At 41.7% G+C, this 12,095-nt stretch overlaps 1 pseudogene; it reads left to right on the plus strand.

The window, feature by feature from the left end:
* Positions 1–11,176: 11,176 nt before the first annotated feature.
* Positions 11,177–12,095, plus strand: part of LOC133240907 (upstream-binding factor 1-like protein 1) — a 4,221-nt pseudogene continuing 3,302 nt past the window's right edge.

Consider the following 12,095-nt stretch of genomic DNA (forward strand, 5'->3'; position numbering starts at 1 on the left):
AGGTGTTTTTTTGGCTGTCCCTCCCTCGATTAGCAACTGTTTGAATCCACCCTTTGGAACTCAGGGAACATTATGGCCTACAAGAAATGGAGGCACAGAAAAGCCTCCATCTTTGGGACTGGTCCCCAGCCTTTTCGGTGCTAGGGACAGGTTCATGGCAGACAGTTTTTCATGGACTTGGGAGGGGGCATGGCGCAGGCGGTAATGTGAGGGGTGGGATGGGCAGACAACCTTCGCTTGCTCACCTGCTGCTTGCCTCCTGCAGCGTGGCCTGGCTTCTTCCAGCCCATGGACTGGTGCTGTCCACGCCTCAGGGTTGGGGATCACTGCTCTGATTCCTCTGAGGTCTGGGAGCTTCCCTGGGGTTAGCTATGCAGGGTTAAGGCAGGAGGTGCTTTTTTGGTTCTGGGACCAGAGAGCAGGGCTTCAGCAGGAGACCCAGCTGAGCGGGTAACCAGAGAATAAGTTCTCCCTGATTCGAACTGGGAATTGAACTGGGGTCTCCTAATCAACTGAGCTATCAGGGAAGCCCTGTTTTGATGCTACTAGACTGAAAATCCCAAGAGGGTAGGGAAAATATTTTTTATTATTCCCACTATCTTATACATGCTTAGAACATAGAATACTATAAAAGTATGGTGAATGAATGAATAAATAAATGAATGAAAGAGTGAATATAAACAATATTATTCTGGCAAAGTTTTCCAAAATGCAGCTAACATAATAGGACTGAGAATAATAAAGCATAATGTCAACAAAAGGCAAGTCATAAATTGATTTCCAGATTGATAGGCCAAGGAAATTCCATTATTTTGAGATTTGAAATGATTATATATACTACAATTTTATTCTACAAGTTTGATTTTGAGATTTCCTCAGAGATGGGCTTCCCTGATAGCTCAGTAAGTAAAGAATCCGCCTGCAATGCAGGAGACCCCAGTTCCATTCCTGGGTTGGGAAGATCCACTGGAAAAGGGATAGGCTACCCACTCCAGTGTTCTTAGACTTCCCCTGTGGCTCAGCTGGTAAAGAATCCACCTGCAATGCGGGAGAACTGGGTTCGATCCCTGGGTTGGTAAGATCCCCCGGAGAAGGGAAAGGTAACCACTCCAGTATCCTGGCCTGGAGAATTCCATGGGGTTGCAAAGAGTCTGACACGACTGAGTGACTTTCACTTTCAGGGATGGCAAATATATAATATGGAAGATAATGTTCCTAGTGATAAGAAAATGGAAAACAGTACTTAGAAGGAGACAGTCAGGATTTTTGGTTCTAAAGTTTTTATTGGAGTATAGTTGATTTACCATGTCATGTAATTAGTTTCAGGTGTACAGCGAAGTGACTTGATTATACAAATATCCACTCTTTTTTAGATTCTTTCCCCATATAGGCCATTATAGAATATTGAGTAGATTTCCCTGTGCTATCCAGTAGGTCCTTTTTAGTTATCTATTTTATATATAGTAGTGTGTGTATGTTGATCCCAATAGCCCACTTTATCCCACACAAACACACTTACCCCTTGGTAACCATAGTTTTGTTTTCTACATCTATAACTCTACTTCTGTTTTGGAGACAAGTTCATTTGTACCCCTTTTTTAGATTCCACATACAAGTGATATATGATATTTGTCTTCTTCAGACAGTCAGGATTTAAATAGGCATATATACAAAATCACTTACTGGGACTTCCTTGGTGGTAGTTGCTAAGACTGCACTCCCAGTCCAGCGTGCCAGGGTTTGATCCCTGGTCAAGGAACTAGATCCCGTATGCCACAACTAAGACCCAGCACAGCCAAATAAATAAATATTAAAAAAAGAATCCTTATTAAAGCTTTAGATGATATAAACATTACACATTGAAAAAAACAACAGATTTGCTTTTGAAAGAATGATGCACATGACTAAGAATTCACATTTCTATAAACAAAATGATAACATGACTCACAAGAAAGAAAAGCAAAGAAAATATTTTGGGATTTGGTTCTTGGGCTCCAAAATCACTGCAGATGGTGACTGCAGCCATGAAATTAAAAGACGCTTGCTCCTTGGAGGGAAAGCTATGACAAACCTAGACAGTATATTAATATTCATTGGAAGGACTGCAGCTGAAGCTGGTTTCAATACTTTGGCCACCTGATGCGAAGAGCTGACTCATTGGAAAAGACCCTGATGCTGGGAAAGATTGAGGACAGGAGGAAAAGGGGATGACAGAGAATGAGATGGTTGGATGGCATCACTGACTCAATGGATATGAGTTTGAGCAAACTCTGGGAGATAGTGAAGGACAGGGAAGACTGGTGTGATGCAGTTGGTGGGGTTGTAAACAGTTGGACACAACTGAGCAACTGAATAACAACAAGATGGTGTATTAAAAACCAAAGACATCACTTTCCCTACAAAGGTTCATCTAGTCAAAGCTATGGTTTTTCCAGGAGTCATGTATGGATGTGAGGGTTGGACCATAAAGAAGGCTGAGTGCCAAAGAATTGGTGATGAATTGTGATGATGGAGAAGATGCTTTTGAATTGTGATGCTGGAGAACACTCTTGAGAGTCCCTTGGACTGCAAAGAGATCCAACCGGTCAATGTTAAAGAGAATCAGCTCTGAATATTCATTGAAAGGACTGATGCTGAAGATCCAACACTTTGACCATCTCATGCGAAGAACTGATTGATTGGAAAAGACCCTGATGCTGGGAAAGATTGAAGGCAAAAGAAGAAGAGTGTCGCAGAGAATAAGATGGTCAGATAGTATCACGGACTCAAAGGAAGGAATTTGAGCAAACTCTAGGAGATAGTGATGGATAGGGAAACTTGGTGTACTGCAGTCCATGGAATCAGAAAGAGTTGGACATGGCTTAGCGACTGAATACCAGCATGGCCTTGGGATAAATGATGTCTGAAATGTGAAAAAATTACGCAATTTGTAATGTGTTAAATTCCATGAAACCAGGAGTTCACTTCTTACATATATTTCAGGCAAGTGAAAATCTCTCAACAAGTTAGAGGACAGGCTAATTTTCTCTAACAAACACCCCCAAACTTAAACGAATCGGAATGTGTATTTCCCAGGTTCTCCTCCTGTCACCTTTCCTTTGATTTGTCACTAGTGACTAAGAATTCAAGATTATGTTCAATATAGTTACTGTTATTAGATAATGAAAGGTGAAGAAAAATGTGATTTTTTGGCCCCACTTCTACTACTGATGTAAGTATGATTTTTATCAAATTTCTTCATATCTCTTTGATTAAAATTTTTTTCTTTCCTTTTTAAATTTGGCTACATTTCATGGCACATTGGACCTTAGTTCCCCGACCAGGGTTCCAACCACAGCCCCTGCGTTGAAAGGCGGGGTCTCAACTACCAGCTCACTAGAGAAGTCCCTTGTTTATTGCATGTTTAATAGAACATTTTTAAAGCATTTTATCTAAGTTTCTATCCCTTTAATAGGATTTAATTTCCAGCCACCTAAAACAGTGGTCTTTTAGACTATGGAAACTTTCAAACTTTGGAGAGTGGGGCTCTGAATTCTACAAGCATGCTGTTGTTTTAAAGGGAAGGGCTTGAGTTTATTGTTTTCTTACTAGAGAAAATAATAAAGGAAATTTCTTTTCTGAAAAGATAGGCATAAGATCTACAAAAAAACTGGGAGGAGGGACAAGTTATTGGTATGTTGAAAGGAGATTAGTAGCAATTGTTCCCTTCAATCTCATTTTAGGAAAAACTGTTGTTCATTCATTCTCTGTTTCTTTATTCTCAGCTACTAGGAAATCTTCCTTGATGAGTTTTTCTCCTCACAGTTCATTTTCAAAGATCCCTAGGAAACATCCACAACTAAATACTGTATTAACATAATCCTTTTAAGAAGAAAAATATTTATCTTCCTTCCATTTACAGAAAGAAAGCAGCCCAGTAAGAATCAAAGAAGGACGTGGAGAAAAAATTTGCCTGATTTGTGTAGCCTGTGGTTGGAAGATCAACACAGTTTCTAGAGAACTAGAATCCAGAAAAGCTTCTCACATGGAGTAAAGGAAGGATTGCCTCCATGAAAGTTCAGACTAATCCAGCAGCATTTCTCAAAAATTTTGTATGAATATTGTTCTTCATCAACCAGGTAAGAAGATACCATAGAGTCTATTATTTTCCTCAACATCTTATCTTTGAACACAAATCTGTAATTCTGTGTGTATGAAAAGTGGGAATATTAGGAAATATGTGACTGGACTATATACATTTTTTTGGTATTTCTTTTCATTTCATTTATTTATTTATTTGACCGAGCTGGCTCTTCCTCTCTCTAGCTGCGGTGACTAGAGGCCACTCTAGTTGCAGTGGGCTGGCTTCTCATTGCGGTGGCTTCTCAGAGCACGGGGCCTAGGTGCTGCAGCTTCAGCAATTGTGGTTCAGGGGCTTAGTTGCCCTGGGGTCTTCCTGGACCAGGGACAGATTCTTTACCACTGGACCACCCCAGGGAAGTCCCTTTTTTGTATTTTTCTTTCATATTATTACTTATTTGCTTCATTAGCTTCTGTATTGTTGCCTTGCATGCTTTAGATTTTACAGTTTTAAGAATCAGCATATCTAAGCTATGTTATGGATCTTACTGTTGTTGAAAATTCAATTAACAATCAAGGGGGGAAAAAAGAGCATTTTATTCAAACTAAGCTGAAGAGTATAACTCAGGAGACAGACTTGCAGAAGCTCTGAGAATTACTCTGCCTGTTAGACGTGGAAGGCACAGTCACAAACCTTTCAAGATAAAGTAACAGACATTAAACCTATATATTGATATTTTATATAAAGTTCACCAAAGGTATATAGTCCAGGTGAAAAATGAAAGTGTTAGTCATTCAGTCATGTCTGACTCTGCGACTCCATGGAATATAGCCTGCCAGGTTCCTCTGTCCATGGAAGTCTCCAGGCAAGAATATTAGAGTGGGTTGCCATTCACTTCTCCGGGGGATCTTCCCAACCCAGGGACTGAACCCAGGTCTCCCACATTGCAGGCAGATTCTTTACCATCTGAGGGACAGTAGGGGAGCCCCCATTCTTTTAACACTAGCAGTGTAACCTTTTAAAGAAGAGTGTTCTTTCCAGCTCTGTATTGGGGTGTCATGATGACTTGCTACTCATTTTGTGTGTTGTTACCTAGACTATGAGCATCCCTGGTGGCTCAGACTCCACCTGCAATGTGGGAGACCTGGGTTTCAATCCCTGGGTCAGGAAGATCCCTGGAGAAGGGAATGGCTACCCACTCCAGTGTTCTTGCCTAGAGGATTCCATGGACAGAGGAGCCTGGCGGGCTACAGTCTATGGGGTCCCAAAGAGTCGGACACGACTGGGGAACTAACACTTTCAAGAAGTTACGTTGCTAGCATTAGAAAAGAGGGAAAAGGAATTTCTTTGTGTTCGGGTAGACACCCACATCTTTGAGGAGATCTGGTTAGAGTGGAATGCAGATGGACACTGCACACTAGAGAAGGAGGAAGGAGGCCTGAATGAACACGGAAGAGAAATTCATGTTTACGTTTTCTCGTCATAACTAAAAATACAAATTTTATCATGAGCAATGTCTCATTTCTTTTTTCACTGCAATGGTTTCAATTGGGGGTGATTTTTCCTTCCAGAGGGCAATTGTTGATATGTGGATAAATGTTAGGTTGTCACAATTGGATGTTACTATTATTTCATGGGTAGACACCATGGATTCTGTTAAGCAGCCTACAAGGCAGAGGAGAGCCCAACAAGAAATAAATAAGCAGTTCCAAATGTCAGTTGTTCTGATTTTGGAAAATCCCTGAGCTAGAGAATCTTAACGTGGATTAGTAATAAGACTTTTAATTAGCTAGTTCCTGAAGAGAACAGGCGATCAGTCAAAAGTCCTGAATAAATAGAAAGCTAAGACTTTAAAGAGAATATTGTTTTGCCCAAGATTTATGTGGAATTCCTTGAAATCACTCTGGATTATTAAATTCACATCTACTAGCCAAGAGTATTTTGACTTGAGATTTTGTCACTGTTATTTGAGACTGTCTTTCAGTCTGTAAATATATTTTCAATACTGTGAATACTGCATCTGAATGCATTCTTGGGTTATTTTGTTGCTTATGTATTAACATTTGTTTTAAGTACCGAGGGGGAGTTATGAACAATACAGTCATCCTTCCTACCCTTATGAAGGCTATAGTCAGAGAGCAAGGAATTGAATAAAAGTTATAGGAATTCTAGTTACAATTTGAATCAATGTGCTGCTGCTAAGTCGCTTCAGTTGTATCCGACTCTGTACGACCCCATAGATAGCAGCCCACCAGGCTCTCCATCCCTGGGATTCTCCGGGCAAGAACACTGGAGTGGGTTGCCATTTCCTTCTCCAATGCACGAAAGTGAAACGTGAAAGTGAAGTCGCTCAGTCGTGTCCGACTCCTAGTGACCCCATGTACTCTAGTACTCTTGCCTGGAAAATCCCATGGACGGAGGGGCCTGGTAGGCTGCAGTCCATGGGGTCGTGAAGAGTCAGATACAACTGAGCGACTTCACTTTCACGTTTCACTTTCGTGCATTGGAGAAGGAAATGGCAACCTGTTGGGGGCCAGAATGAGGTACTCCGCCCGTGACAAAGGTCATGAGGAAGGAGGCTCGACATACGCAAAGGCGGGATCGAGCCTCAGGAGTCCCCCTGGAAATCCTCGAGCGTCTACCCCCATAACCAGAGCCTGCCTACTTTACTACTTTGTGCTCTTACCTACACCTCTGACTTTACGGGGGGCTGTCCCCCACCACCTCTTTCGGAGAAGGAGTTAACCTAGAGCTCCAGTTAATAATAATTCCTGGGCGTGATAAGAGTGTTTTAACCTACAAACTCCTCTGAAGGTTCTCTAGCCTGCCTGACAGGCTTGTCCGGCCACATGTGATTGCTCACAGCCTCCCAACCGTGAGAGGCAGGAGATGCTTTAAATCTTCTAAAAACAGGTTCCTTAGAAAAGTTAGAAAACTATTAGTATAAGTATAATGGGCTAATTAGAAATTGTGTTGGTGAAGGGTTTTTCATTTGTTGAGCCAATGTTTGTTGCTAAGTCTCCATATCCCCTGCCTTTACACACATTAATGAATATATAGAATTAACCTTTGATATTAATCATGTTAGACCTTAGGCTAAGTAAATTCTTTCCTTAACTAAAACCCACTACACCCTCACCCTGTAGGAATGTAACTTTATTTGGGTGGCGTCTGTTTTAAGACTAATCATCCCTGGAGAAATAAGTGTCCTGGTTGACTGACCACTGTCACAAGGAGAGGGTCATAAATTGTCTGCAGGCCCCCCTGGCCAGAAGATGATGTAACACCCCTAAGACCTCTGTATACATTTGTATGAAGCACCTGACTTTGATAAAAGTCAGGACTGCTGACCCCGCGTGACTTTTGCATAACATCTCAGTGTATAAAAGTAGACCATGGAAAATAAAGAATTGGGATCAGTTTCTCGAAATACTGGTCTCCCCATGTCGCTCTCTCTCTCACTCTGGCTGAGTCTCCATCTGGAGCGCAGAACCCACCATGCTTACTAATTATGCCTGGGCTTCTAAGATCCGACCGGGGAGGCCTCAGTGTCTCCTCTCCTTCGGGAGAACGGAAGGACGCCTGCGGCCTACGTAAGTGGTGCAAACTTCTTGTCTTGAAGTTTTATTGGTCTCCCGCGTAAACCAAGCTACTCAGCCTCTTTTCTCCACTGAATTTTCCTACTGAGCTATCCTTATTCTATTACTCTTTATATCTCTAATTAATATCTAATTGAAGCTATCGTATCCTGACCCTCTCGACGCTGTCTCTCCTTGGAGTACCCTGGATCAGCCGGGGCTGGTCCTCGGGCAGCAACCCACTCAAAGGAATGCATAATGAAGTATAAACTTAAGGCAGTGGCATAAGGGAGTGGCATCTGAAGACAGACTTGAAGGATAAATAGGGTGGGGTGGGTGGATATCCTGAAGTGGGAAAGAGCTGTGATGCTTTTCAGTACATGGCTGAAAAAGCCATTGAATCAAACAGAGCAAGAAAACAAAGTATAATGAAGTAAGTAGGGCTGAACTGGCTTCCTTGGTGGCTCAGTGGAAAAGACTCTGCCTGCCAATAAAGGAGACTTGGGTTTGATCCCCATGTCAGGAAGATACCTTGGAGAAGGAAATGGCAGCCCACTCCAGTATTCTTGCCTGGGAAATCCCAAGGACACAGGAGTCTGACAGCTACAGTCCATGGAGTTGCAAAAGACTTGAACACAGCTAAATATCACAACAAAAGCCTAAATATTCAGAGTTTTGTTAGAATCAAAAAGTATTTTAATATTGAATATGTATTCCTACTTCTTTGCTACTTTTGAAAAATAATCTATTGGTATAATAGTTTTTCCTTCTTATAAGATCCCCTACAGATATCATCTTATGCACAGTTTTCTTTTCAATACTATAATTTTGTTTCCTTCTCTTTACCACTGCCATTTTTATAGATTACGTCAGCTTGGCCTCCCAAGAGAATTGCATGGACGCAGTGATAGTAGCTGTGAGTAAGTGAAGGTTGCTGAGTTGTGTCTGACTCTTCGTGACCCCCATGGACTGTAGCCTGCCAGGCTCGTCTGTCCATGGAATTCTCCAGGCAAGAATACTGGAGTGGGTTGCCATTTCCCCCTCCAGAGGATCTTCTTGACCTAGGGATCAAACTGACATCCCTTGCATCTCTTGGATTGGCAGGTGTATTTGATTCTTTACCACTAGTGCCACCTGGGAAGCTCAAACTCCTGAAAATGACAAGTTACTTCACTATCTCCATATTTTTGTTTTTCTAGAATGTCTTACAGTTGGACTCATGAAATACATATTATTTTCAGATTAGCTTCTTTTACTTAGTGATGTGTATTCAAGTATACTCCATGTCTCTTTCTAGCCTGATCTCTCATTTCTTTTTAGCACTGAATAATGTTCCATTGTCTGTAGGTAGTGTAGTTTCTTTATCCAGTCAACTATCTAAAGACATGTTGGTTGCTTTCAAGTTTTGACAATTATGAACAAAGCTGCTAAAGCATCCCTCTGCAGTTTTTTTTTTTTTTTTTAAATGAGGTTTTCAGGTTTTTAGCCAATTTGGTTAAATACAAAGAAACATGATTACTGAATAATATTAAAAGGATATTTAGTTTGATAAGAAAGTTCCCTATTACTGTTCAGAATACCTGCATCACTGTGCATTCCCATTAACAATGAATCAAAGTTGCTGTTTTTCCAAATTCTCTCCAGGATTTGGTAATGTCACTGTTTGGGATTTTGGACATTCCAATACAGGTACCATGGTATCTGTGGAGGTGATGCAATTCCAGTTGAGCTATTTCAAATCCTGGAAGATGATGCTGTGAAAGTGCTGCACTCAATATGACAGCAAATTTGGAAAACTCAGCAGTGGCCACAGGAATAGAAAAGGTCAGTTTTCATTCCAATCCCTAAGAAATGCAATGCCAAAGAATGCTCAAACTACCACACAATTGCACTCATCTCAGATGCTACTAAAGTAATGCTCAAAATTCTTCAAGCCAGGCTTCAGCAATACGTGAACCATGAACTTCCAGATGTTCAAGCTGGTTTTAGAAAAGGCAGAGGAACCAGAGATCAAATTGCCAACATCCGCTGGATCATGGAAAAAGCAAGAGAGTTCAAGAAAAACATCCATTTCTGCTTTATTGACTATGCCAAAGCCTTTGACTGTGTGGATCACAATAAACTGTAGAAAATTCTGAAAGAGATAGAAATACCAGACCACCTGATTGCCTCTTGAGAAACCTATATGCAGGTCAGGAAGCAACAGTTAGAACTGGACATGGAACAACAGACTGGTTCCAAATAGGAAAAGGAGTATGTCAAGGCTGTATATTGTCACCCTGCTTATTTAACTTCTATGCAGAGTACATCATGAGAAACACTGGGCTGGAAGAAGCACAAGCTGGAATCAGGATTGCCGGGAGAAATATCAATAACCTCAGATATGCAGATGACACCACCCTTATGGCAGAAAGTGAAGAGGAACTAAAAAGCCTCTTGATGAAAGTGAAAGTGGAGAGTGAAAAAGTTGACTTAAAGCTCAACATTCAGAAAACGAAGATCATGGCATCCAGTCCCATCACTTCATGGGAAATAGATGGGGAAACAGTGGAAACAGTGTCAGACTTTATTTGGGGGGGCTCCAAAATCACTACAGATGGTGACTGCAGCCATGAAATTAAAAGATGCTTACTCCTTGGAAGGAAAGTTATGACCAACCTAGATAGCATATTCAAAAGCAGAGACATTACTTTGCCAACAAAGGTCTGTCTAGTCAAGACTATGGTTTTTCCAGTGGTCATGTATGGATGTGAGAGTTGGACTGTGAAGAAAGCTGAGTGCCGAAGAATTGATGCTTTTGAACTGTGGTGTTGGAGAAGACTCTTGAGAGTCCTTTGGACTGCAAGGAAATCCAACCAGTCCATTCTAAAGGAGATCGGTCCTGGGTGTTCATTGGAAGGACTGATGCTAAAGCTGAAACTCCAGTACTTTGGCCACCTCATGCGAAGAGTTGACTCATTGGAAAAGACTCTGAGGCTGGGAGGGATTGGGGGCAGGAGGAGAAGGGGACGACAGAGGATGAGATGGCTGGATGGCATCACTGATTTGATGGACGTGAGTCTGGGTGAACTCCGGGAGTTGGTGATGGACAGGGAGGCCTGGTGTGCTGCGATTCATGGGGTCGCAAAGAGTCGGACATGACTGAGCGACTGAACTGACTGAGTGACTGACCATGGTATCTCAATGGTATTTTAAAGTCCTTTCCTTTTCAGGAATTTTAATTTTTTAAATTTTGTTTCATTTTCACTTATTATTTGTCCCCTGAGGGGGCAACCAGTCTTTTGTTTTGTTCATTTGTATGTAAAACACCCTGTGGTAAGACTGATTAGAAGGCATGTTGGGAAAGCGCCTGAGGATTTTTAATTATGGAAAAGAAGCTTCATAATGTTCAATAAGAGTCTCAACTCAGAGGTTGGGCCAATTTTCATTTACATTCTTAAGGGTAAATGAAAGGATAGAAAGGACATATCTCAAGCAGGATGTGCTTCTCTCATGTATCACATAGGAGAACTTTCCTTTTCTTTCTCCACAGAAACATAGAATTGCACACTGCAAGACTTCGGAAATAACTCATCTGCTGAATTTTGAGAGTGACGAAGCTGAAGATTCTACTGAGGTGCCTGAACTGCTGGGACCATTTAAGTGTCCCAAAGACCTAGAAATGGCGATGCCTGAAAGTCAAGATGACTGGTCCAAGGAAGACATTATGCAGTTACTGGAATGTATGGAGAAAAACATTCCATCCAACGACAGGCACACATTCAAAGTGACCCAGTCAGTGATGGACTGGGGTAAAGTAGCTTTTAAAGATTTTTCTGGGAAATGTGCAAACTCAAATGGTTAGAGATTTCCTATAACTTGAGAAAGTTCCGCACTTTGAAAGAATTAATCTTGGAGGCTAAGGAAAACATTAACAATTCCAAAAGAAAAAAACACAAGAAACATCCTGATTTACCCAAGAAGCCCCTGACAGCTTACCTCCGCTTTTTAAAAGAGATGAGACCTCAGTACCTCCAAAAACACCCCAAGATGAGCAACCAGGAGCTGATCAAAGTTCTGTCTGAGGAATACAGGAAGGTGCCAGAACAGCTCAAGCTGAAATACAGTCAAGATTTCCAGAAAGAGAAACAGGAGTTTCAGGAGAAAATGACTCTGTTCAGAGAACAGCACCCTGAACTTGTCCAGAACTCCAAGAAACCTAATGTCCCCAAAGGAAGTCAAAGCAAAGTGCCAAAGAAGTTTCAGGAACATGTCCAAAAGTGAAGCCTCCCCAGAAAACCATTTACCCGTGAAATGGAAATTCCACGGAGAGCCCGAGAAGCCCCCGATGAATGGCTATCACAAGTTCCACCAGGATCTCTGGTCGAGCAGGGCTGAAAGTGGTGCCCCCGAGGGAGCGCATGGTGGAGATCAGTAGACACTGGCAGAGAGGTCCCCCAGGACCAGAAGGAGCTTTA

This window comes from Bos javanicus, chromosome 29 (genome assembly GCF_032452875.1).
Source record: "Bos javanicus breed banteng chromosome 29, ARS-OSU_banteng_1.0, whole genome shotgun sequence".
Classification (NCBI taxonomy): Eukaryota; Metazoa; Chordata; class Mammalia; order Artiodactyla; family Bovidae; genus Bos; species Bos javanicus.